General features: G+C 40.9%; 1 long non-coding RNA gene across 1 annotated transcript; it reads right to left on the reverse strand.

The window, feature by feature from the left end:
• Window positions 1-2,209: 2,209 nt before the first annotated feature.
• Window positions 2,210-24,568, reverse strand: LOC116881255. The gene is made up of 3 exons (XR_004385377.1): window positions 24,448-24,568; window positions 5,223-5,357; window positions 2,210-2,582 (listed from the first exon to the last, which is right to left on the reverse strand). It is a non-coding gene; the product is annotated as an uncharacterized LOC116881255 (long non-coding RNA).
• Window positions 24,569-25,724: the final 1,156 nt, after the last annotated feature.

Below are 25,724 nucleotides of genomic sequence, written 5' to 3' on the forward strand. Positions count from 1 at the left end.
TAACGTCTATGAAATTCACTCATACTATTTCATGTATAAATAGTACATTTTGGTCAGAGTAATATTACACTGTACAATTATATCAACAATTTAAAATCCATTTTCCTACTGAGAGATCTTTTGTTCCAGATTTTGGCTATTATGAAAAGAGCTGCCAAAAGTATTCCTGTCCAAGTATCTGTGTTGGCATACATTTTCATTTCTCTTGGGTACATACCCAGGAGTGGGATTGCTGGCTCAAAGGAAGGGATAACCTTATACGAAACTACCAAACATTTTCCAACATGATTTTATAATTTCACATTACACCAGCAATTTATTAGAGTACTGGTTGCTTTGAACCCTCCTCTCAATATTTCCATCATCCTTTCTAATTTATTTTAACCATTCTAATGCTATCTTGTGGGTTTTGTTCCTAAGTGGGTATTTGTTTATTTTGGAAACAAGCTCAAACTTACAGAAAAGTTGCAGGTACAGTGCACAGTACTTTTCCTCCTAAGCCAGTTGAGATAAGTTACTAATATCATGTTCCTTACTCTCAAATACTTGAGTGTATACTTCTTAAAGGCAAGGGTATTCTCCTGCATAATCACAACACCATCATCAAAGTGAGGAAATTAACATTAATACATTACTATTTAATTCTTCTACCCATTTAAGTTTCACCAGTTGTTCCAGTAACAATCTTAATAGCAAAAGGAGACGGTCCAGGATAATACACTGCATTTACTTGTCATGTTTCTTTTGTAACCTTCTCTCTGGAATAGTTCCTTGGTCCTTTCTTGACTTTCATGACCTTGACAATTCTGAAGATTACAAAACAGTTATTTTGTATAATGTCCTTCAGTTTGGGTTTCTCTGCTGTTTCCTCATGATTAGATGCAAATTATGAATCTTCGACAGGGGTTATCACGGAAGTGATGTTTTGTGTGTTCTTCTCATTGTGTTCTAGCAGGTGGTTCTGATTTGTTTGTCCCATTACTAGGGATGCTGCTGTGGCTCATTTGATTAAGATCTGGTGTCTGGCAGGCTTCTCCCTCTCTCAACTTACTTTTCCCCTCTGTAATCAATAAGTGCTTCATGAAGAAGTAAAGACTATGTAGATATCTGTTCCTTCACTCAAATTTCAATTTACTCACATATTTACTCAGAGCAACTGTGGACTCATGAATTCTTGTATTATTCAATGGCTTACAATTTGTTACTATTATTTATTTTGAAGTCACAGTGTTCCATATTTCACCGGTGGGAAGCCCAGTCAAGCTGGATTCTATGGCCCTTGACAGATCCCCATCACTCCTCAGGGACTTCCTTACTTTGGGGCACAGAATGTTCCAGGCTCATTTTGTACATTCCCTACCCCAGTCCTCAAATCAGTCATTTCTCAACAAAAAGGCTTGGTTCTTTTACACTGAGAAACATTTTCAGAAATCAAGACTGGGCCTCTAAATACGCTCATAGTTGATGTTTTCAAACCTTGTCGGTGGTCACAGCTAGAAATAATATAGTTGTGTGTATCTAAGGATATCTATGGATACCCACATACACATACATATATTATATACCCACATACACATACATATATTATATTGTGTGTTTACTTATATAAGTAAATTCCAATACCACTAGTTGACTCTACTTTCTACATTGATAATTTCCTTCTCTGATGATAAGAAACCTAGCTCCCACAATCATTACTATACATTAATAATGCATTCAGTTTGTTTTCTGTTTGTCCACTTCATTTTTTTCCCTTTCTTCTTTCCTTCTTTTGGGTTGTTGGAATACTTTAGAGTATTCCATTTTGATTTCTTTGTTGGTTTTTTAGTTATATATCTTCCATTATTTTTAGTAGTTACTCCAAGGACTTCAATATACATCTTTATATTACCACAATCTACTTAGAGTTTATATTGTACTACTTCACATAAAATATAGCAACCTTTTAATAATCATAGTTTTATTTACCACTCTCCCAACTTGGTGAGACTTTTGTCATATCTACTATAGGTACTTATGTTATAAAACCCACAATACTATGTTATAAGCTGCATTATGCAATCCTATGCTTTTTCAAGAAATTAAGAAAATGGGTACAAGGGGCCCCTGGCTGGTTCAGTTGGTGGAGCATGTAACTCTTGATCTCGGAGTTATGAGTTCAAGCCCCACTTTGGGTATAGAGATTACTTTAAAATAAAATCTTAAAAAAAAAAAGAAAAGAAAATGTGTGTATTTTCTCATGTTTACCCCTAAATTTACCATTTCCTGTGCTCTTAATTTCTTCCATTGAATCCAAGTTATCATCCGATGTCATTCACCTCCCACTTAAGAATTACCTTAAGTATTTCTTATAGCACAACACACCGATTCTTAGCTTTTGTCCATCTGAAAACATCCTTGTTTTTCTTCATTTTTGAAAGATAATTTTGTAGCATATAGAAGCTGGGTTAACAGCTGTACTTATTTTAGTACTTAAAGGTGTTATCCAATAGTCGTCATGGGTTGGGTTTCCTAGGAGGTAGACTCTGAGGTGGAATTGAGCCAGCAGAATGTTTACTAAGGAGTCTCCTTGGTATCAAAACCTGTGGAAAGGAGAAGGAAGCAAGAGTAGTCAGAAGGAAAAATTGAGCTCTAATGCGTGTCCTTCGGTAGCCTCAGCCAACGCCCCGGGGGGAGATCTGGAGCAAGAATGGCCCTTCAGATTTGTCTTGCATTGGGCCAAGATGGTCAGGTCCCGCCCTGATCAACCACCCGCTGTAGGTATCCCAGGAAGAGGCTTGATCTTAAGTCAGTGCTCTACAGCTGAGTCAATCCCTCCTAACGGGGCTGAAAATGGAAGGTTGTCTGCTAAAGGCACTCCTCTCAGCTGGGGCAACGGGTTTTTCCACTGAGTGATCTGGGTGTGTATCACAGACTTCTGGTCTTCCCTATTTCTCGTGAGAAGTCTGCCTTATTTGTATTGTTTCTCTCTAAGTAACATATAGGCCTTATTCTTCTCCTGACTCCTTTTTCTTTATCTTTAGAATCCAACAGTTGGTCATGTGTCTAGTGTTGTTTTCTTTGTATTTATTTTGTTTGTGCTTCACTGACCTTGGATCCATTATTGTTTTTACCAAATTGCTAAGTTTTCAGCCATTGTTTCTTCAAATATTTTTTCTTCCCTATTCTCTTGGCTCCTAGTATTCTAATCACATGTATTAGACTGCTCGTATTTAAGAAACCAGAGCTCTTTGAAAAATCCATTCATATTTCTTCTATCTTTTCTCCCTTTTCTGGAATTTGAACAATTTCCATTTATCTGCTTTCAAATTCACTGATTCTTGGGCATTCCCTAATCTGCCACTAAGCATATCTAGTAAGTTTTTCATTTTAGTTTCTGTATTTTTCACCTAGAATTTTCATTTGAGTCTGCTGTAGATGGAATGTGTCTCTCCCTGCCATTCACATGTTGAAATCCTAACCCCCAGTGTGATGGTATTAGAGGAGGTGGGGCCTCTGAGAGGTAATGAGGTCATGAGGTGGAGTCTTCGTGAATGGTATTAGTGCCCTTGTACAAGAAGCCCCAGAGAGCTCCTTCTTTCTGCCAGGCAAGGACGTAGTGAGAAGATGGCCAACTCCGAACCAGTAAGCAGAATGTCATCAGAGACCAGACCTGCTGGCACCTTGATCCTGGACTGCCCAGCTTCCAGAAGTATGAGAAATAAATATTTGTTATTTAAGCCACCCAGGCTATGGTGTTTTTGTTAGAGTAGCACAGAGGAAAATGGACTTTTCATTCTATTTTGCTGTTGTTTCTCCATCTGTTCATTCATTAAGACTATATTTTCCCATAAGTTCTCATACATATTTATAATAGCTGCTTTAAAGTTTCTGTCTATAATGTACCATGTAAGGTTTGGTTTTCTTTGGTTGTTTTTTCCTTCTTGCATATGGGTCATATTTTCTCATTTCTTTACACATTTGGCTACTTTTATTGTATACTAGACATTAGAAATTATACATTGTAGAAATTCTGGATTCTGTTACATTGTTAAGAAGAGTGATTTTTGTTCTAGCAGGGAGTTAAATTGGCTGGACTCAAACTCCTAAGTCTGTCTCCTCTGTTCTGGGTGATAGCTGAAATCTCTGCTTAATTCTTTCAGTTTCTAGTGGTCATTTTTTCTTTGTACTCTATGTGGTCTCTCCTACTGATGCATATTTCTGCACCTGAACAAGAAATTCAGCAGAGTTTATATGAAGATTTAGGTTCACAACCTCTATGACCTCCTCCCTCCTAGGATACACCCTCGCAGCTCCCCAGCTGCTCTTCCAGTCCTGAACTCTATACTCTGACACCAATATTCAGTAAGGTTTTCATTCTGAGCCACATAATGGACTGGTGAACAACTTTGAGCAAAAACTACAAGTTCAAAAACTACAGTGGTGTAATTCTAATCTTTTAAAGGTAGACTCCTCAATATCTGCTTGTGTTTGGTCTCTGTCCAATGCCTTCAGATAGTTGGTTTTTAACATTCCCATCCAGACTCTATCATTGTTATCTGTAGGAAGATCAGCTTGACCGAGCTACACTACCATTACTTGAAGTCAAATTTCCCCATATTACCATGGTGTTCCACACTGGAATCATACTTAAATCCTGATTTGTCTATCAGTGTTGTAATTCATTTCCCTTGCATTGGTGCTATGTTTAGGAAGGGTCATAGATCATTCTATAAAACCAGAGCTAGCTATAAAGGGCTTTAATACAGGGAATTGGTGGCTTATTCCCCCTCCCCCCAAAAAACTTAAGAGCAGTTTCTCTACCGAGAAACTGCTACCGACCTCCTCAACCTAAAGCGTTCAAGCAGGTGGTTTTCAAAACTCACCTTGAAGTTTCCCCAGTTCTGGCTGCAACTGTCTGAGAATAATGAGCTCTCCATTACTTTGGCTCAAGGTTGCCTCTCATCAGTACACTCTAGCCTGGGACCATACAACAAAGGGAAATCTAGCAAATGTAGCTCCTGGCTTCTCTTCAAAGGAAAGGAGACTTTAGAAGGGGTGGTGGTGATGCCAAGTTGACAATACAGAATCCAAACAAGGCATGTGACCCAAATTAGCCAAAGGCACAGGAGGGAAAGGCAGCTAGAGAGCTTCTGGAAAAAAAAAATTATTTGCTAATAAACTAAAAAAACAAAAAACAAAGAAAAATGAAAACAAAACAAAACAAACCCCCAAAGACTCACAAGAAGAATGGTCCCTCTTCTTACAATGGATTTTTTCATATGATTCTTGGAACAGAAGCATTGATCTTATGATCATGATGAGCCAGCTGAGATGGAAGCAAATATGGTGTCTGAAGCCTGTCCATTCTGGACAGCCTGTTGAGAGAATAAGTGTTATTATTTAAGATATTTTCAAATTGGTTTATTTTGTTACTTGCAGCAGATGCGGCACCTTATATAGATCCCAGAAGAAACCATTTAAAGGGGTGAAAGTGGTAATCTCTAAGGAATAAGATTTGGGGTAATGTGATGTGGTATGGTGCACGTTGGCTTTTAATCTATGTTTTGTGCTAGTTAACATTGTAAAGAAGATATATGCACTACTTGGATAAAAACATTAATTATAAGAGACAATCTGACAATCTCCTCTCCATCTCCACATCACATTTTCATGCTTAATGCTGATCTTAGCACAAAAGAAAATGGCAGCTAAATGCAACAGTTCTTTCCTGCTTTTATTTCAGGTGATCATAAGTTTTGGTTGCCTGTTGAAGAGCTTCCTGAGTGAACCCTATCTTCATCCGCCTCAATCTACTGTCTGTCACCAAAATTATCATTCTGAAGGGGAAATATGATCACAGCTCTCTCCTGCTTAAAACCCCTGATTGGCTTCATTTTGTCTCTACAGGATAAAATGCAAATTCCATAATAGGGCATCCAAGATTCTTCATGATCTGGCCTCTTGTGTTCTCTAATGCATACATTCTACCTATTTTGAAAATCTTGCTTTTCTCCACTCAGACATCCATTCTTTTGGAGTTTCTTTGGTTTGGAACACCCTTCCTAAATAATCCACTTTCAGCTACCTGTCCTATGAAGATTTTTTTCTCCTCCAGTTCTCCTATGGTCTCTCGTTCAGATGTGTTGTAGATACCTATGGCCTCCCATCAGCACGAATTACATGACAGCTCAAAAACCAGCTACTAGAAAGTCTGAATTAAATCAGAAAATCTCTTAAAACTGAAAATTTTGGGGGGATAAGATCTGAATTGAACTACCTATATTTATAATCTCAATTTATTCTTTGTATTAATATTCATTAATTTTGCTGCAGAAATATTAATGGGTTTCACTGCAGAGTGAAGCCTCAGTCCCCACTGGTAACAGTATATAACACATAGTACATGTACCTCTACCCTATGCGTCATTTCAAAAATGGCTACTGCAACGTGTCTCATCCCACAAGTTCTTCTAGAACTTTACCACTTATCAAGAGGGGAGGTCTATTTTTACTCCCCCCCCTTGAAAATGGGAGAGATTTTATGAATAAAAGTAGTAGAAGAGACACTGCTTGACTTCCAAGGCTAGGTCACAAAAGGTGATATGACTTCTACCTATTCTCCATTCCACTCTCAAAATGCTTGCCCTTGGAACTCAGCCACCATGTTGTGAGGAAATTCACCCATGTAGTGAGGCCACCTGTAGCTGTTCTAGCCCACAGCCCCAGCCAAGGTCTCAATTACCAGTCATCATCAATGACCGACCAGCATCAACAACCAACCAGCATCAATGACCGACCAGCATCAACAACCAACCAGCATCAACGACCAGATGTGAGAATGAACTGACATCTTCAGACGATGCCTATCCTTGATATTCAAGTGCCCCCACCTATTGGCTGAGCAGAGCAAAGACAAGCTGATACCAAGCCTTGACCCAAACACAGATTCATGAGAAAGATACATGTTTTTGTTTTAAGGCACAAAATTTTAGGTAATGTTCTGTAGCCACAGTGATTGGAATCTCCTCCTATTACCTTGTAAAAATGTGAAATATTCTGAGTTCTAAAACCCATGAAAGGTTTCAGATAAGATCTGCATACTAAGATAATGTTTACATAAATATTTTTCTATAGAATTAGAAGTTCTTTGAGGACAAGAACCAAGTTTTCCTTTTTTTCTTTCCTTTTTTAAGATCTTGGTATTCTCACAGCTACCGTTTTAAGATTGGGTAGGTCCTCAAGGCATATCTACTGAATTTATGCTGAATGTATAGATGAATGAAAAAGTAAACACAGTTCCAAACAAATGGTTATTTTGAAATAGTTTTTCAGTAGACTATACTTTCATTCAACTCAATCTATTGCTCGAAAATAACTTATAATACCTTATTTTTATAGCTGTTTTTCGTTTATGAATGATACAAAAAGCTTCATCAATTTTCCTGTGTTGTTTTTTCCCAAAGTGTTATCTTCTTTTTTAAAGATTTATTTTAGAGAGAGAGAGCACATGTGAGCAGGGCCAGGAGGAGGGGGAGAGGGAGAGAGAATCTCAAGCAGACTCCTCACAGAGCACAGAGCCCAGACTCCTCACTGACACAGGGCTCAGTCCCATGAATCTGAGATCATTCCTTGAACCAAAACCGAGAGTCAGACGCTGAATCCACTGAGCCACCCAGGCACCCCCAGAAGCGTTATCTATTATGATTATGTACTTTATCCATCAAAGCGTGTTCCAGATTATCCTTGGTTGTTTCCAAAAGTCAAATGCATCCTTAAGGATGAAGATTTCCCATTACTGAAGATAATCAAAGTAATCTGACATAGACTCTGAAGGTTATGCCAAAACAGGAGATCCCAATTTTTTTGAACAATGCAGTGTCAAAGTTAATGCAATATCTGGAAATAATGCACAGATGCAAACATTGAAGCATTCACATTGACAACTATGGAAGAAAAACACATTAATCTGGAGTGTAAGTTCTACTTTGCATGACCAAAATATAAGTTAAACTCTCATGCTCATGTCATATATACATTATGTCACATACATACCTAACTACGTGAGGAAAAGGAATGAAGGTAGAGAGAAAATCCATAATGTCACAAAGACATGAATAGATAAGGTTGATTTGTTTTTTAGTGTTCCCATTGGGAATAACAGTTCTAGCCCCCCTACTCCCCCCAACAGGGAATGGTATATGATGAAATCAGGAGATACAAGTTCTACAGTTTTGCTACCCAACAACTGTCTGATCAGAATTTAACGGATCCTTACTGCCCTGCTTTACCCTCCCTCCCCCTGTTTTGTCAATAGCAGAAGCTGGGTTACATGTACGTGTATTTCAGGACCATTCACACTCAGAGGAAATCTCTGTGAAAGCAAAAGTCATCAGATAAAAATAATATTAACCACAGTCTCTCAAAAAATGCCAAGAGGGGGATGAATCTTACAAGCCATGGCACAACTTCTAATCTTTTCTTTCTCTTCTCTGGTGTTTCATGGAGTCCAGCAGGAACACTGCTTCCAGACCTCCTCCTTTTCTGTTGTATTCCTCCAAAAGCCCCCTTTCTCATTCTCTCCCAGGCCTCCTTGCACACACAGAGCACCCTGTTCTTTTTCTGCCTACCCCTCTCATCTTCTCAATCTGGTATTTTCTCATCGTGCTGCTTCCTGAGATGAATTGAACTGGCCTTGGCTGTATTAATTCCCTTCCTCGTGCATTAACCTGGTCCCGTGCAATGCTGGGACCAGAGACAGAGCGCAGATGAAAAGAAACTCTCTTTTTCAAGGTGAGGAGGGGGAGAGGCTATGAATCCTGAAATATGAATCTTTTTCCTTGTCATATCAACATCTTACAAGCAGAATTCCATTTCACTAAACAGCTATAGTATGATAAGTAACCTCGGCCAGACACGCTATCAGGATAGCATACAGTACAACATGACCCACCCACGGACTCTAGATGAACAGTTCAAGGACCACACACTCACTGGTGTCTATTGCTGCAGGCCTGCTGGGGTCTGGACAAGTTGATATTGATTTAAATGGATGTGTAAACCATGTCATGAAGAGCTATCTCATCCCTGGGGCAACCTCATTCCTGGGGTCCCTCTCCTTTCACTGAATGCCTCAGGTCACTTTTCTAGGCTTCCAAGGGGGTTTAAAACCCCAGAAATTACCAAAGACCTAATAATGAAAGCCAAGTATCTACTCCTATATCCCCTTCTCCCTCTTTGGACTCTGAACCCCTGAATTTCTGGGGATTGAAGGATGGAGATGCTGCAGAGCAGAAATTCCCATTTATGATAAGGTTGCAAAATAAAACACGATACACTGAATTAAGTCTGAATTTCACATAGAGAATGAATAATTTCTTAGTAAGAGTAGGTCCCAAATATTGCATGGGGCATACTTATAAAGAAAGCATTTATTATTATGTGAAGTTCAAATTTAGCTGGTGTTTCTTTATGAATTATCCCCAGAGATCTGGTAACCTTAATTTAGAACAATCAATGAGAAGAATACCAACCAAGAATGAATAAGTTAGGCTTAAAAATGGGAATTCTTAGGTAGTTACTGTGTCTTGAGTTGCCCATTAAAAATGTACCTGGAGGCACCTGGGTGGCTCAGTTGGTTAAGTGCCTGCCTTGGACTCAGGTCGTGATTCCAGGACCCTAGATGGAGCTCCGTGTTGGGCTCCTGGCTCGGCCAGGAGTCTGCTTCTCCCTCTGCCCCTGCTCGTGCACTCTCTCTCTCCCTCTCACACAAAAATAAATAAGTAAATAAATAATCTTTTTTAGAAAGTAACTAAAACATCAGAATATAAAAAAAAAACAATAATAAACTGTCTCTGGAAACAGCAGGATCAGACATAGAGTAGTAAGATGGTTAAGTAGCTGGAACTGTTTTATTGGTGTACTAGAAAGAGATACTACGTCAGTTTGTCCATAAAGCGTAAATGATGCTGTAGCCATGTGGTAATTTCCTTGTGAGCACACCTTGTACAGATGAGATCAAAGTCTCTTCTCAGTTTCTGTAAAGGGTGATGGGAATTGCAAAGCAAACTGCTTATAGGAACACAAAAGTCCAGAGGAAATCTGTATAGCCCAACTGAGAAGACAAAGAGATCAAAGACGCTAAACTAACCAGGCCCACCTGGAAAAACTCAGGGGTGATAGGTAGGCCTTGGCCCAATTGCTCAAAAGCCCATTTTGTCTTGAAAGATGCTAATATAGATTGAGTCGAAAAGTGAAGACTTGCAGAGATAAACACAGTGTAGTCTGGTTTATTCTCACTTCTCACCTTCAATCCTGCTCATCCTCATAAGAAAAGAAAAAGCAGGCTCAGCCTAATGCTTCAGAGATTGAAACTAGTGTCGCGTAGCTTCCTGGGGGTTGAGCATTACTTTCAAAGCAAATATGGAATATATTTACATCTCATTTAAAATGAAATTATAAACTACTTCGATGGGACACCTGGGTGGCTCAGTTGGTTAAGCTGCTGCCTTCGGCTCAGGTCATGATCCCAGGATTCTGGGATCAAGACCAGCATCGGGCTCCTTGCTCAGCGAGGAGCCTGCTTCTCACTCTGCCTGCTTGTGCTCGCTCACTTGCTCTCTCTCTGACAAATAAATAAATAAATAAATAAAATCTTTTAAAAAAATAAAAAATAGGGTGCCTGGGTGGCTCAGTGGGTTAAAGCCTCTGCCTTCGGCTCAGGTCATGATCCCAGGGTCCTGGGATTGAGCCCCGCTTCGGGCTCTCTGCTCAGCGGGGAACCTGCTTCCTCCTCTCTCTCTGCCTGCTTCTTTGTGATCTCCGTCTGTCAAATAAATAAATAAAATCTTTAAAAAAATAAAAATAAAAAATAAAATTAAATAAAAAAACAAAAAATAAACGACTTCGATGAAATTAGCAAAAATTACTAAAATGGTAGAACATATTTGCATGGATTATTAATTACTGATAACCAATTTATGAAACCAGAAGGTGTACCAGATCACTTGAATTTTATAGCAGACCTCCAGTTTACTTGTTTTGCTTTGCTTTTTAAAAAACTACAGGTCCCCCCTAAGATAGAGATCTCATTCAAGCATTCCTAAGCAAGGATTTTAGCTACCCAGGATGTGTGGAAGCAATGAGAGGCCCTTGGTTGGCCCCACTGTCGGAGTGGACCTGGGCTGTGCTAGTTCTGGGGGCAGCAGTAGCCATGGGCTCATAGGGGGTGACTCGGCTCCTGTGAGAGCAGAGCACCCTCTGCCCCACACCAGAGAACACAGCAGGGGATCAAGAGGAGGCAGGCACTCAGGGTGTGAGTGAAACAGGGTGAGGTCTAAGGGACGGTGGTGCAGACAACAGCTAAGAGACTGTCCTGAGATGCCTCCTCCAGCAAAGTCCAAAACTTAGGCTCTTTTGCTGAAACACAACTTCAGAGTTGTGATGATGGTTAATTGTATCTGACTGGGACATGGGCACTCAAATTAAATGTTATTTCTTGGTGTGCCTGTGAAGGTGTTTCCAAATGAGATTAACAGTTGATTCAGTGGCCCTGGTTCAGTAGATCGCCCTCCCCAAGTGGGTGGGTGGGCATTATCCAAACCCTTGAGGGTCTGAAGAAAACAGGCAGAAGAAAGGAATTCGCCCCTTTGCCTTCCTCCTTGTCTGCTTGAGCTGGGACATCAGTCCTCTCCTGCCCTTGGACTGAGGGTTACGGCCTCAGCTCCTCTGGTTCTCTGACCTTCAGACTCGGACCAAGCTATACCTCTGACCTTCCTGGGTCTCCAGCTTCCAGAATTGGACTGTGGGATTCCTCCGCCTCCGGGCCAGTTCCTCAAAGGAATCTCTATATCTGAGTCTGTATCTATATCCCCTATTGATTCTGTTTCTCTGGAAAGCCCTGATTAATATAAGAGTAAAAATAAGACTATTAAACATCACAGAGGGAAATAAACTTAGACCCACCCAACCTAGGGACCTCTTCCTGCACGTCCCCTCTCCCCAGCCCCTAATCTCAATTCCATTTCCCATTGTGCCTTCGGTGTTTTAGAAGTGATGGCCCACTGTAAACACAGCAGCTCTTTCTCATTTTAGCAGCTGACCGAGCTGTACACCACTGAAGGCAGGAACAGTCTCCCAGAGACCTGTATTTCCTACATGGCCTAAAACCTAGAAGCAAGTGTTTTGCACATAAGCAGGAGTTTCAGTGAATTAATGAAAACAATCTTCAAATTGCTAATATTTAACAACACTAACTAGCATTGTATTATTAATCTCAAAAACAAAACCAAATTGGATCACTGGGAGATCATCCTGCCTTTACGGTTCTCCCCCAGACTCCTTGAGAATGAGACTGAGCACAAGGTCAGGGGAGTGAAGGGCAGACTGCATTCTCCCAAGCTATGGGTTTGGCCCCTTTTACCAGCATTAAATTAGCCATAAGAAAAATGAATGACAGTCCTATCAGCATGCTATACACTTTGGGGAAAAGAACAAATGAAATCATATTGACAAAATAGGTCTCCTTTTTCTCTAGAATTGTTCATTTGATCTTTATCCCAAAGCTTCTTTGACATGATTAACCAAAGACTGAAAACTGAAAATATGAGACACACAAAAGCCTATTAGATTATCTAGTCCATTTTTTAGGCCACATGTACAATTACGTGTTCCCTATAGAAATATTTTCTAGAACTTTGTCTGCCCCTTTCCCAGTAGACTTCTCTGAATGTCTTAAAGTCTTTTCTGGGGAGCGTGTTCCAGTTAGGCTCATCTTAGACACCTGACAGTTTTTCTGAAGCTTCTATTTCCATTTGTCGTATTTAAATTTTGCCCCATTACTCCTACTTAGGCCCTTTTCCCGTCACCATATTGTAGATAGTTTTCATATTCCATTTTAGGCATAATTTAACCATGCTTCACACATTAACTTGAGTAGACAGTATATGGTATAAATTACACAAAACAGCGATGTGTGAAGACATTCTGTGGTGAATAAATTAAAGCATTAATTTCAGACATATCAAACTAACACTTTTTAAATTTGTGGTTCCTATAATTTTGAGACCTGTTTCTAAAGTCTCTACAGTGAGGGAATTAAATGGAAGAGATTCTTCTAAAACTTCTCCTTTCATTTCATAGGTTGGAGATCAGCCATTCCCATGAATATTGAAAAGAGAAAGAATTTTTTTTTTTTTAAAAAGAACTTAACACAAAGGTCCTAGTCAGATTTAAGGAGATGTTGCCATTCAGACATATAGGTGAAAAAAGATGAGGTTTAGGAACTCTCCAGACATCGTCACCAACAATCTAACAGTTAAGAGAACATTAAGGAAGAGGAGTTTATTGCTCACAGAGTATATGTGAAACTGGGTGTGATGAATCTGAATTGTGCACATGTTTACAGTATGAGGAGAAGATTTTAAAATAAGAGAACCTAACTCCAATTTTTTTTCATTATCAAGGATCTATTTATTTGACAGACAGAGAGATCACAAGTAGGCAGAGGGACAGACAGGGGTAGTGGGAAGCAGGCTCCCTGCTGAGCAGAGAGCCCGATGCAGGACCCTGGGATCATGACCTGAACTGAAGGCAGAGGCCTAACCCACTGAGCCACCCAGGCACCCCTTAACTCCAATTTAACCAAAATTCCTCTGTGTGAAAAGGAAAACTTTCCCAGCACAGGCTCTCCTGGGGTCCTGGGGTTTCTGGTTTCCACAGATAACACAGAATCGCTGAATGGACAAGGATCTGGTACCAAAACACATGTGCACACAATTCCTTTTAAGTAGTGAGATTTGAGAAGAATCAAATTTATCCTCGCTCCCAGTTTTAGTTTTCACCATAGTATTTAGCATGTCTACATCATTTTTTAGTTTATTTATTGCCTGTGTCCTCTGGCTCTCACCTAGAATCTAAGCTCCACGAGGACAGAAATTTTTTGTTTTTGTCTTGTTTTCTTCTATACCCCCGTGCCTAGAACACTGCCTGACCCACAGCACGCAGTTAAGGATTGGTTAAAGGAAGTCACTTATTTGGCACTGACCTCTCCATTTACAGAGTCAGACAGAAAAATAGCATGCATATTCTCTGCTAAAAAGAACTAGATTCCCCCCCCCCAAATTGTTCTACTATGGGGAGAAATTTTTTAAATTCTTGAGGGTAGGCTTTGAGATAGTATTTGTCCTTAAAATATAACCTAGGAAGTATCTCAAATCTGAGCAGGTAATTAAGGTGCTAAAGATGAGGCTCTATGAAGCCAGAGGGAGTGTCGCATTTTTCTCTCCATGTCAGCACATGACACAGACCCGGAAGGAGGAATAAATAAGATCGGTTGGAATAGATGACCTAGACTGTGCTAGCCACTGATCTAAGCACTTAGAGGCATTAATTCATTTATTTTGTACGATAGTTCTACCTGGGGGCACAATTCTTATCCCCAGTTTCTAGACGAAGAACATTAAAGCCTAAGAGAAAAAATAACTGCCGGATATCACTGTATTGTCCCTCGGCTCCAAACCCACCCTCCTTTGCCCGGTTTTGTGAGCTGGGACTGGCCAAATATTGTGTCAATAGAGGGCACCAGAGGGACATGCCAGGAAGACCCTCCCCTCCAGGCCCCGACCCTCCATGTTTGTTCTTCATCAGGAGAAACCAGAAGGCAGCTTGGAGGAGTCCCAGCTGTACCTGGGGCCACACTGTCCTCCCTAGCGGCTTCTGCAGCACAGCTCTTGTCCTACCTTCTAGAAAGTCCTTCCCCACCAGCAGGTTGCATGTTCCTGAGGTACCCACAGCTTCTCTGAAGAGGACTGACTCCCACCCTGGCCCTTAGTTCCTTTATTGTCTCCTCTCTTCAGCCAAGAGGTAGTGGTTGGCACACAACTTTTACTCCTGTAAGTAGTCAGCCCCCTTCTACTAGTGAGCAAGTCTTCATATTAAATTGTCGCTAGATAGAGTGCTGGAAGGATACTCTATTATTTCAGACCCCAAATAGTCCCAAGACTGTACCACTAGGAAGCAATCAAGCTGGGCTTCAAACCCAGTAAATCTGATACCAGAGGGACACTCCAAAATATGATGTTACAGTCTCCCGTGTTTGGGATAGAATCCGGATTAACTCCGCCCCCAGTCTGGACCCTCTGAGGCTGCAAAAATGAGAACTGCAGTACAGGAGAAGCAGGCTCCCCGCTGAGCAAGGAGCCTGATGCAGGACTCGATCCTAGGACCCTGGGATCATGATCATGACCTGAGCTGAAGGCAGACACTTAACTAACTAAGCCACCCAGGCGCCCCTCAGATCCCTTTTATATGCAGAGTTTCACCACCAAACAACTCTGTAGAGTTGATAAGGCATATATTATCATTCCTATAAAGAAACTGAAGCCCACAGATATTAACATTTTACACAAGTACACTCAAGTCTTCCAACTGCCAGCCAGAACTTTGTCTATAATATCATGATCTTGTCTTGAGGTTTAGTTACTCTGGAGGCAATTGGAGTGTGAGACCAAATAATGGATCTCCAAAAGATCCATGTCCTAATTCTCAAAGCCTGTATGTATAACCTTATATGGAAAAGGGAACTTTGCAGATGTGATTAAATTAAGGGGAGAGAGGAGTGATCCTAGATAATCAGAGTAGCCCCTAAATGACATTATAAGAGTCCTCATTAGACAGGGGCAGAGAGAGACTTCATGCACATACAAGAAATGATGTAGTGAAGATGGAGGCAAAGATGGAAATGATATGGCCACAGGCCAAGGAATGCCAGTAGCCTCCAGAAGCTGGAAGAGAAAAGGCACAGAAAGAAATAAGGAACAGCTTCTCCTCTAGAACTTCTGTAGGTAACACAGCCCTGCTGACACCTTAACAATAGCCCAGCTTTACTGACTTCCAATTTCTGGCCTCCAGAACTATGAGAGACTAAATTTCTATCGTTTTAAATCACCAGTTTGTGATAAATTCTTACAACAGCTTCAGGGAGCTAACATACTGATAAACTCAAGTTTAAAAGAGAGGTTTATACAGATAGAAAATAATTTCTAAACATGACATAAATAGTTTTATAAAATTAGCTTCATTAAAATAAAGGATGCTGGGCACCTGGGTGGCTCAGTCAGTTAAGCCTCTGGCTCTTGATTTGGGGTCAGGTCAGGATCTCAGGGTTGTGAGATCAAGCCCTGTGTGGGCTTAGACTGAGCATGGAGCCTGCTTGAGATTCTCTCTTCCTCTCCCTTTGCCGCCCCCCACCCCCAAGTGCTCACAGACACACTCATTCTTACTCTCATTCTCTCACTCAAAAAAAAAAAAAATAAATAAATAAAATGAAGGATGTTTAGAACATGCAGAATGGGGACGCCTGGGTGGCTCGGGTGGTTAAGCCTCTGCCTTCAGCTCAGATTATGATCCTAGGTTCCTGGGATCAAGCCCCGCATCAGGCTCCCTGCTCAGCAGCGAATCTGCTTCTCCCTCTTCTCCATCTCTCCCCTCCCCAACCCCTGCTGGTGTTCCCTCTTGCTCTCTCTTTCTCAAATAAATAAATAAAATCTTGTTTTTTTTAATTTTCTTTTTTTAAAGATGTTTATTTATTCTTTGACGGAGAAAGACACAGGGAGAGAGGGAACACAAGCAGGGGGAATGAGAAAGGGAGAAGCAGGCTTCCCACTGAGCAGAGAGCCCAATGCAGGGCTTGATCCCAGGACCCCAGGTGGATCATGACCTGAGCCAAAGCCTTTGGCTCAGGTCATGAGCCAGGTGCCCAGCAAATAAATAAATAAAAACTTAAGAAAAAAAAAAAAAAGAACATTGAGAATAAAAACACAAACTACATGGAAAATAAAATCTTCTAAAATTGAATCAGGGAGAAATAGAAAATATGAATAGCCCAATTACTAGTAAGAAAATTGAACTGATAATCAAAAAAAATTCCCAACAAACAAAAGTCCAGGAAAAATGCTTTCACAGGTAAATTCAACCAAACATTTAAAGAAGAGTTAATATCTATTCTTTCAAACTATTCCAAAAAATAGAGAGGAAGGAAAGCTTCCAAATACATTCTACAAAACCATCATTCCCCTGATACCAAAACCCAGACAAAGATGCTACAAAAGAAGAGAAAGAAAGACAACAATAGGCCAATAACCCTGATGAACATAGATAAAAAAATCCTAAACAAAATATTAGCAAACTACACTCAACACTACAATAAAATGATCATTCACCATGTTCGAGTGGAATTTATTCTGGGGATGCAAGGATGGTTCAATATCTGCAAATCGATCAACATGACATCCCACATTAAGAAAATGAAGGATAAAAATCATATGATCATCATAATAGATGTGGAAAAAGCATTTGATCAAATTCAACATTCGTTTATGGTAACTCTCAAAAAAGTGGGTTTCAAGGGAACAAACCGCAACATAATAAAGGCCATATGTGGAAAAACCCACGGCTAACATCATACTCAACATTAAAATCTGGAAGCTTTTCATTTAAGTTCAAGAGGAAGACAAGAATGTCCATTCCCTTCACTTCTATTCAACATAGTACTGGAAGTCCTAATGACAGCAATCAGGGAAAAGAAAGAAAAAGGTATCGGAATAATTAAGGAAGGAGTTAAACTGTCACTGTTTGCAGATGACATGATACTGTACACGTAAAATTCTGAAGATCCCACCAAAAAATTATCAGAAATAGTTACATGACTTACATAATTCATTAAGAATTGGGGCGCCTGAGGGGCTCAGTGGGTTAAGCCTCTGCCTTCAGCTCAGGTCATGATCTCAGGGTCCTGGGATCGAGCCCCACATCGGGCTCTCTGTTCGGCAGGGAGGCTGCTTCCCCCACTCTCTCTCTGCCTGCCTCTCTGCCTACTTGTGGTCTTTCTCTCTCTGTCTCTGTCAAACAAATAAATAAAATCTTAAAAAAAAAAAAAGAATTCCGTAAAATTGCAGGATGCGAAACCAAAATACAAAAATATCTTGTGTTTCTTTTTTTTTTTTTTTTTAAGATTTTATTTATTTATTTCAAAGACAGAGATCACAAGCAGGCAGAGAGGCAGGCAGAGAAAGAGGAAGGGGAGCAGGCTCCCTGCTGATGGAGAGCCTGATGCGGGGCTCAATCCCAGGATCCTGGGATCATGACCTGAGCCAAAGGCAGAGGCTTTAACCCACTGAACCACCCAGGCGCCCCATATCTTGTGTTTCTATACACTAATAACGTAGTAGCAGAAAAAGAAATTAAGAAAATAATTCCACTTATAATTACATCAAAAAGAATAAAATACATAGGAATAAACCTAACCAAGGAGGGGTGAGACCTATACTCTGAAAACTATAAAATATTGATGAAAGAAACTAAAGACAACACAAATAAATGGAAAAACAGTCCACACTCATGGACTGGAAAAATTAATATTGTTAAAATGTCCATATTATCCAAAGCAATCTACAGATTCAGTACAATCCCTATCAAAATACCAACAACATTTTTCACAGAACTAGAACAAACAATACTGAAATGTGTATGGAACCACAAAAGATGCCAAATAGCCAGAGGAATCTTAAGAAGGACAAAGCTGGAGTTATCACAATCCCAGACTTCAAGATATACTACAAAGCTATAGTAATCAAAACAGTATGGTATTAGCATAAAAATAGACACACAGATCAGTAGAACAGGCTGAAAGCCCGGAAATAAATCCACACTTATACGGTCAATTAATCTATGACAAGGGAGGCAAGAATATACAATAAGGAAAAGACAGTTTCTTCAAGAAATGGTGTTGCGGAAAAGGGACATCTATACACTAAAGAATGACACTGACCACTTTCTCACACCATCCACAAAAAAACTCAAAATGGGGTAAAGACCTAAATGTGAGACCTGAGACCATAAACTCCTAGAAGAAAACATAAGCAGTAATCTTTCTGCCATTGTCTTAGCAACATTTTTCTAGATATCTCCTCAGACAAGGAAAACAAAAGCAAAAGTAAATTGTTGGTACTACCAAAATGAAAGTCTTTTGCACAGCGAAGGAACCCATCTACAAAATGAAAAGGTAACCTACTGAATGGGAGAAAATATTAGCAAATGATACATCCAATAAGGGATTCATATCCAGAGTACATAAAGTATACAACTCAACACAAAAACAACAAATAATCCAATTTAAAAATGGGCAGAGTCACTGAATAAACATTTTTCCAAAGAAGACCTACAGATGGCCAACAGACACATGAAAAGATGTTCAACATCACTCATCACCAGGGAAATACAAATCAAAACCAAACAAGTTATTACCTCACACCTGTCAGAATGAATGAAATCGAAAACACGAGAAACAAGTGTTGGTGAGGGTGTGGGAAAAAAGGAACCCTTGTGAACTGTTGGTGGGAATGCAAATTGATGCAGCTTGGAAAACAGTACAGAGGTCCCCAAAATATTGAAAACAGAATCACCATATGATGCAAAAATCCCATGACTGGATATTCATCCAAAGAAAATGAAAATACTAATTTTAAAAGACATATGCACTCCAATGGTTATTGTGGTGTTATTTACAATAGCCAAGATATGGAAGGAACCCAAATGTCCATGCACAGATGAAAGGATAAAGGAAATGTGGTACAGATATACCATGGAATATTACTCAGTCATAAAAGAGAGCTATGTCGGGGTGCCTGGGTGGCTTAGTTGTTAAGCGTCTGCCTTGGGCTCAGGTCATGATCCCAGGGTCCTGGGATTGAGCCCCGCATCCGGCTCCCTGCTTGGCAGGAAGCCTGCTTCTCCCTCTCCCAATCCCCCTGCTTGTGTTCCCTCTCTTGCTGTCGCTGTCAAATAAATACATAAAATCTTAAAAAAAAAAAGAGAGAGATGTTGCCAGGTACCACAACATGCATGGACCTGGAGGGTATAATGTTACATGAGATATGTCAGAGAAAGACAAACAGCATGTGATATCACTCACATGTCGAATTTAAAAAACTAACCAAACAAACAGACAAAAAAAAAAGAGAGAGAAATAAAAGAACAGATTCTTAAAAACAGAAAACAAACTGGTGACTGCTGGAGGAGATGTGGGGGTTGGGAATGGGCGAAACAGATAAAAGTAATCAAGAGCACACTTACCTTGAGGAGCACAGAGTAAAGTATAGAATGGTTAAATCATTATAGTGTACACCTCAAACCAATGTAACATGGTATGCTAATACACTTCCATTAAAATAGACAAAAGCAAATGTACAAGAATATCCATCAACAATAGAATGGATTAAAAAAAACTGTGGTAGATTTAGATGATGAAATAACACAGGGCAGGGGCGCCTGGGTGGCTCAGTGGGTTAAGCCTCTGCCTTCGGCTCAGGTCATGATCTCAGGGTCCTGGGATCGAGACCCGCGAGTCGGGCTCTCTGCTCAGCAGGGAGCCTGCTTCCTCCTCTCTCTCTGCCTGCCTCTCTGCCTACTTGTGATCTTTGTCAAATAAATAAATAATATCTTAAAAAAAATAAATAACACATGGCAATGGAAAAGAGTGAACTGTCCCTCTAGCCAACATAAATGAATCTCACACACAGGACGCTGACCAAAAGAAGCCTGACGCAAAACAGCTATGACTCCATTAACAGGAAGTTCAAGAACAGGCACATATGGAGGTATAGTGACAGAAGTTAGAACTGTGGTTTCCCTGGGGGATTATCTGGGGTAGGGGAGCCATAGGGGAGCCTGTTGCTGGGCTGGAAATGTTCTGTATCTTAATCTGGGGGGAGGGAGTTTACACAGATGTATACCAAAGTAAAAGGAATTGAAGTGTACACACCAGATTTATATTCTTTACCAAATATAAATTAGATCTTAATAAAAAAGAACATTAAATATTTATTTTAAAGAAACGACAGAAATGTAGAAATGCACCTTGGTTAATGCATCACATTTTTTTTAAAGATTTTATTTATTTATTTGACAGAGATCACAAGTAGGCAGAGAGGCAGGCAGAGAGAGAGGGGAAAGCAAGCTCCCTGCTGAGCAATGAGCCTGATGTGGGGCTTGATCCCAGGACCCTGGGATCATGACCTGAGCCGAAGGCAGAGGCTTTAACCCACTGAGCCACCCAGGCGCCCTAATGCATCACATTTAAGATAATCACATTTAAGATAACCAGTATACCATTTTGAAGTTTCACTAAAAAAAAGAGTTTTAGGATGCTTGTGTGGCTCAGTTGGTTAAAGCGGCTGCCTTTGGCTTTGGTCATGATCCCAGCATCCTGGGATTGAGCCCCGAGTCGGGGTCTCCTCAGCAAGAAGTCTGCTTCTCTGTCTCCCACTGCCTGCCACTCCCCCTGCTTGTGCTATCTCTCTCTGTGTGTGTCAAATAAATAAATAGAATCCTTAAAAAGAAAAAAAAAGTTTTAGGATTTTCCTCATTTGCAAATTCCTCATTTGGTAGTAATATCTACCATCCTCATATAGCAACTAAGAGTATTAGATAATGTAAAAATATCTTTGCACTGCTATAAGAGAAGTCCTTTGTCAATATAAGGTAATATTTGTGGAGCCTTCCAAGATACCATTTTCACTTAAGTAATCTCTTAGAAATATAACTTGCATTCTTGTAAAATACAATAAATAAAACCCATAAAGTAAATGAAAGAGGAACTTGAGTTAGGCCAGCAACAAATTGATAAATCGATAATTGGTACTAAAGTAGAGCTGCCCACTCTTTCCATGACCCTTCTGATAGGCAATTCTCATTCAACTGAAAAAGTAATGTTTATCCTAACATTAAATCTTCCTGGAGGATTCCAGAATGTACCTGGGACAAGATACTCAATTCCAGAAACTCCAATCAAAGATTTATAAAGTTTCAAGCCCAATAATACCATCCTGCTTATCTCCTTTTTGAAAGTTATTAATAAAACAAATAAGGTTGCAGTCGTCTCTCTGTTTATAAATAGCATGGATCAAATCATAATTCCTATAAATCAGAGCTGTCCAGTGTGGTAGCCACTAGCCATATGTGGCTACTGAGCACGTGAAATTTCGCTAATCTGAATTGATCTGTCTGTCCTCTAAGTATAATATACACATCATCTTCAAAATTTCATACAAAAATGAACATAATATATCTCATTCATATTTTTATATTGATTACATGTCAAAATGATAGTATTTTTAATACACTGGGTTAAATAAGGTATACTACAATGAATTTAACCAGCTTATTTTTAGCTTTTCTAATGTGGCTAATAGAAAACTTTAAATTCTTTATATGGCTGGCATTATATTTCTATTGGACAGAGATCTAACTAAAGCAGAGATCTAACTAAAGATGGAAATTTCATAATGCTATTTCTCTTAAGACAGAGTTTTCGAAAGAGTTTTAAGAATTAGGATGAAGCTTGCTTAACTGTTTTCTGGCCAAATTACATGTCTTTACCAACAATTAAAATCTATGTTGAATCTTCATAATCGACTGAGTTTTTGAATGGTCATCTGATGTTTGACCCCCATGAAGCCACAGGTTATTTAATCAGTTTTCCCTGAGCTTTAATAATATGTAAACCTGTAGTTCTAAAACATTTCAGGGCTTTGTACTATTGAGGCAGAGAAATGACCTTAACAGATCTCCAACCTGACTTTCCAGGATGCCCCAATACAAATGATTCAATTCACCAAAAATGCTATGAAATGAACTGTGTTCTCCTAAATTCATATGTTGAAGCCCTAACCCCCAATATGACCGTATTTAGAAGTGGGGACTTTGGGAAGTAATTAGGTTTAGATGAGGTCCTAAGGATGGGGTGCTAGTAGATTAATGTCCTTATAAGAGGAGGAAAAGATCAGAACTCTCTGATGTGAGGACACTGTGAGAAAGCAGCCATCTACAAACCAGGAAGAAAGCTCTCACCAGGATCTGAGCCTGCCAGACCTTCAGCTGGGACTTCTAGTCTTCAGAACTGGGAGAAAATAAATTTTGATAGTTTAAACCTCCCAGTCTACTGTATTTTGTTATAGTAGTTCAAGCAACAAACACAGATACCCACTGCTTAAAGCAATCTCTCTCTCTCTTTTTTTTTTTTTTTTACAGAGAGCGATAACAAGTAGGCAGAGAGGCAGGCAGAGAGAGAGGAAGGGAAGCAGGCTCCCTGCTGAGCAGACAGCCTGATTGGGGCGGGGGGGCGGGGGGGGGGCGCTCGATCCCAGCATCCTGGGACCATGACCTGAGCTGAAGGCAGAGGCTTTAACCCACTGAGCTACCCAGGCGCCCCATAAAGCAATCTCTTTTTTATTAAATATCATAATTAATCTTTACCTAAGGCTATGAATACATACTTTTGTTATATAAAGGCATAGTGACTTGCACAATGTGAAAAATAAAAAATAAATATTTGTTGATTTTCTTTATGTGTTATTAGGACAGGTCTGACCCATGGCCTCTAGAGACCAACTCACTCATAGACCACCTTTGTCGAGCCAGGAAAAAGGGTCAAGGAAAATTATTACTATCTAAAAACATTGTTACTTCAAAATATTTCATTCTTGGGGTGCCTGGGTGGCTCAGTGGTTTAAGCCTCTGCCTTTGGCTCAGGTCATGATCTCAGGGTCCTGGGATGGAGCCCTGCATTGGGCTCTCTGCTCAGCGTGGAGGCTGCCTCTCCCTCTCTCTCTGCCTGCCTCTCTGCCTACTTGTGATCTCTCTCTGTCAAATAAATAAATAAAATCTTTTAAAAAAATATTTCATTCTTACTTATATAAAAAATACTTTCTTCAATACATGGAACTTATATTTCTATTCTAACTGAAAATGCAAAGGTGTTCATCTCTCCCCTAGGGATTTTCTTCCTGGTGTGACACCTGCAATGATTTCACCAGAGTTTAAGCATAATAAAATCTCATTTTATGCTCCAAGGCAGGAACGATCCTAAATGTTCCTCAGCCAGTATAGTATGGAACCTTGTGGTTTTGGGAACAACATTTAGGTGAACATCACAAAAAAGAAAGGGTCCCAGCCTAGATAACAAAATGGTATGCTTGTTTCTTCAGAAACATTCACCCAAAACATCATGAGATGTTTACTGCCTGGCTTTGAAGAAAGAAAGGAAGAGGTATGGAAGAGAACCAAATAACATAGTAGATTTAATCCCTTTTTATCACTTTAATCTCTTTTGCTACCTTTTAGAGCTCCAAGGGGTCTAAGTTACTCCAAAAAAAAAAAAAAAAACCACAAAATTTTGTGTGTCCTCTACATATTTTCTGGGAGAAGGACCCTTAGGTTTGAACATAATCTCCAAGGAAACAATGACCCAGAAAAGGTTAAGAACCTCTTGTTTAAGGTTTGTTTAATGAAAGTGAATGGACATTTCTCCTCACACCTGGCCAGGTAGAACACCCAGCCTCCTCACTTGCGGCATACTGCCTTACAAAAAGACCTTAGAAGGTATACCAGGCCCTGCTTCCACTATCTGATTACCTTATTCCTTGGTTTTGTTTCCTGGTGTTGTGTATCCTAGCTGCCTTCAACTTCCCCCTTGCTCAGAGTTGTCCTATTCGTGTACCCCAGTTAAACAGAGGGACTGTCTCCTCCTCTGAGTGCGACCTGTGATGAAATGTATCGCATTTATCAACATACCCTTTTCCCTTATTCCTCGCCACTCTTTTGGGGCCACGTGAGTTTGCCACCGGGCTGAATGCCTTGTCCATCTCTTTACTCTCTTTTGTATTTAGGTCTAGGGACGGTCAGTTTGGTGAGGTACTTTTAAGCATGTCAGATTACTGTCCTGTACTGCCATTCCCAGGTGGTGTAAAATTCTCTTCCATTCCCACCCTAAAGAGGTTCTAAGAAGGAAATGGCGTGCTCCTAACTCCCCAGAGAAGAATGTTATATAAAAGTAATAAAAGCATTGTTGCTGTCAATTATTTTGGCACTATTATACCAGGTGGCAGAGCCCCCCCACGCCCCGCACCTGCCTTGGCCGTTTCTTCTCTAAGAGTCAGCAATGCCATTGAGCACCCACTGACGTTGCACCCCTCGTTCCTTCCACCCGCTCCAAGCCCCACATTCCAAGTTGTCTCCTTGAATATAACTCCGGATCTTTCTACAACCCTCTTTGTTGGTGAAGAAGAATTGAAGCTCACTCTTTTCTATACTCTTCTCACCAGTAAATTCTCAAATCTCCTCGTTTCCTTGCAGAGCGCGGAGGGTAAGTTATGTGTGTGTGTGTGTGTGTGTGTGTGTGTGTTTCCTAAAACTTGCATGAAGCCCGTGAGTGTGGCCCTCCGACATCCAGGCTCTCAAGGCAAGGAGTGGGCTGGCCGGAGGGTCCCCGACACCCAGCACTACGTATAACAAGCTCGGCCCCGGGAAGCGGTGGCGACAGGCAGGCGAGCTCGGGGCCGAGAGCCGGTCCCCAAGCAGCAGCGCCCCGACCCCCCGACCCCCGCGTCCAGCCGGGCCCGCTGTCCCCGCGGGAAGGCCGGCCGGCCGGGCCGAGGGCGCTGCGCCGCGGCCTCCGGCTCCTCTTCAGGGCGCCGCGCGTCCAGGCCGGTGGGTGGCGGCTGCCCGGGCCCCCGGGGATGGCGGCGGCCGCGCTCCGCCAGCAGGTGGCCCCGGGGTCCCGGCGGCGCCGCCTCCTCCCCGGTGCCCCTCCTCCCGCGGGGGCGGTCAGCGCCCCGACCCGGCTCGCACCCCGCCGCCGCCACCGCCGCCGCCGCCGCCGCCGCCCTCGGCCCGCCCGCCGCGTCCCCGGG

This window comes from Lontra canadensis, unplaced genomic scaffold, assembly GCF_010015895.1.
Source record: "Lontra canadensis isolate GAN:19392208 unplaced genomic scaffold, GSC_riverotter_1.0 scaffold72, whole genome shotgun sequence".
Taxonomy (NCBI): Eukaryota; Metazoa; Chordata; class Mammalia; order Carnivora; family Mustelidae; genus Lontra; species Lontra canadensis.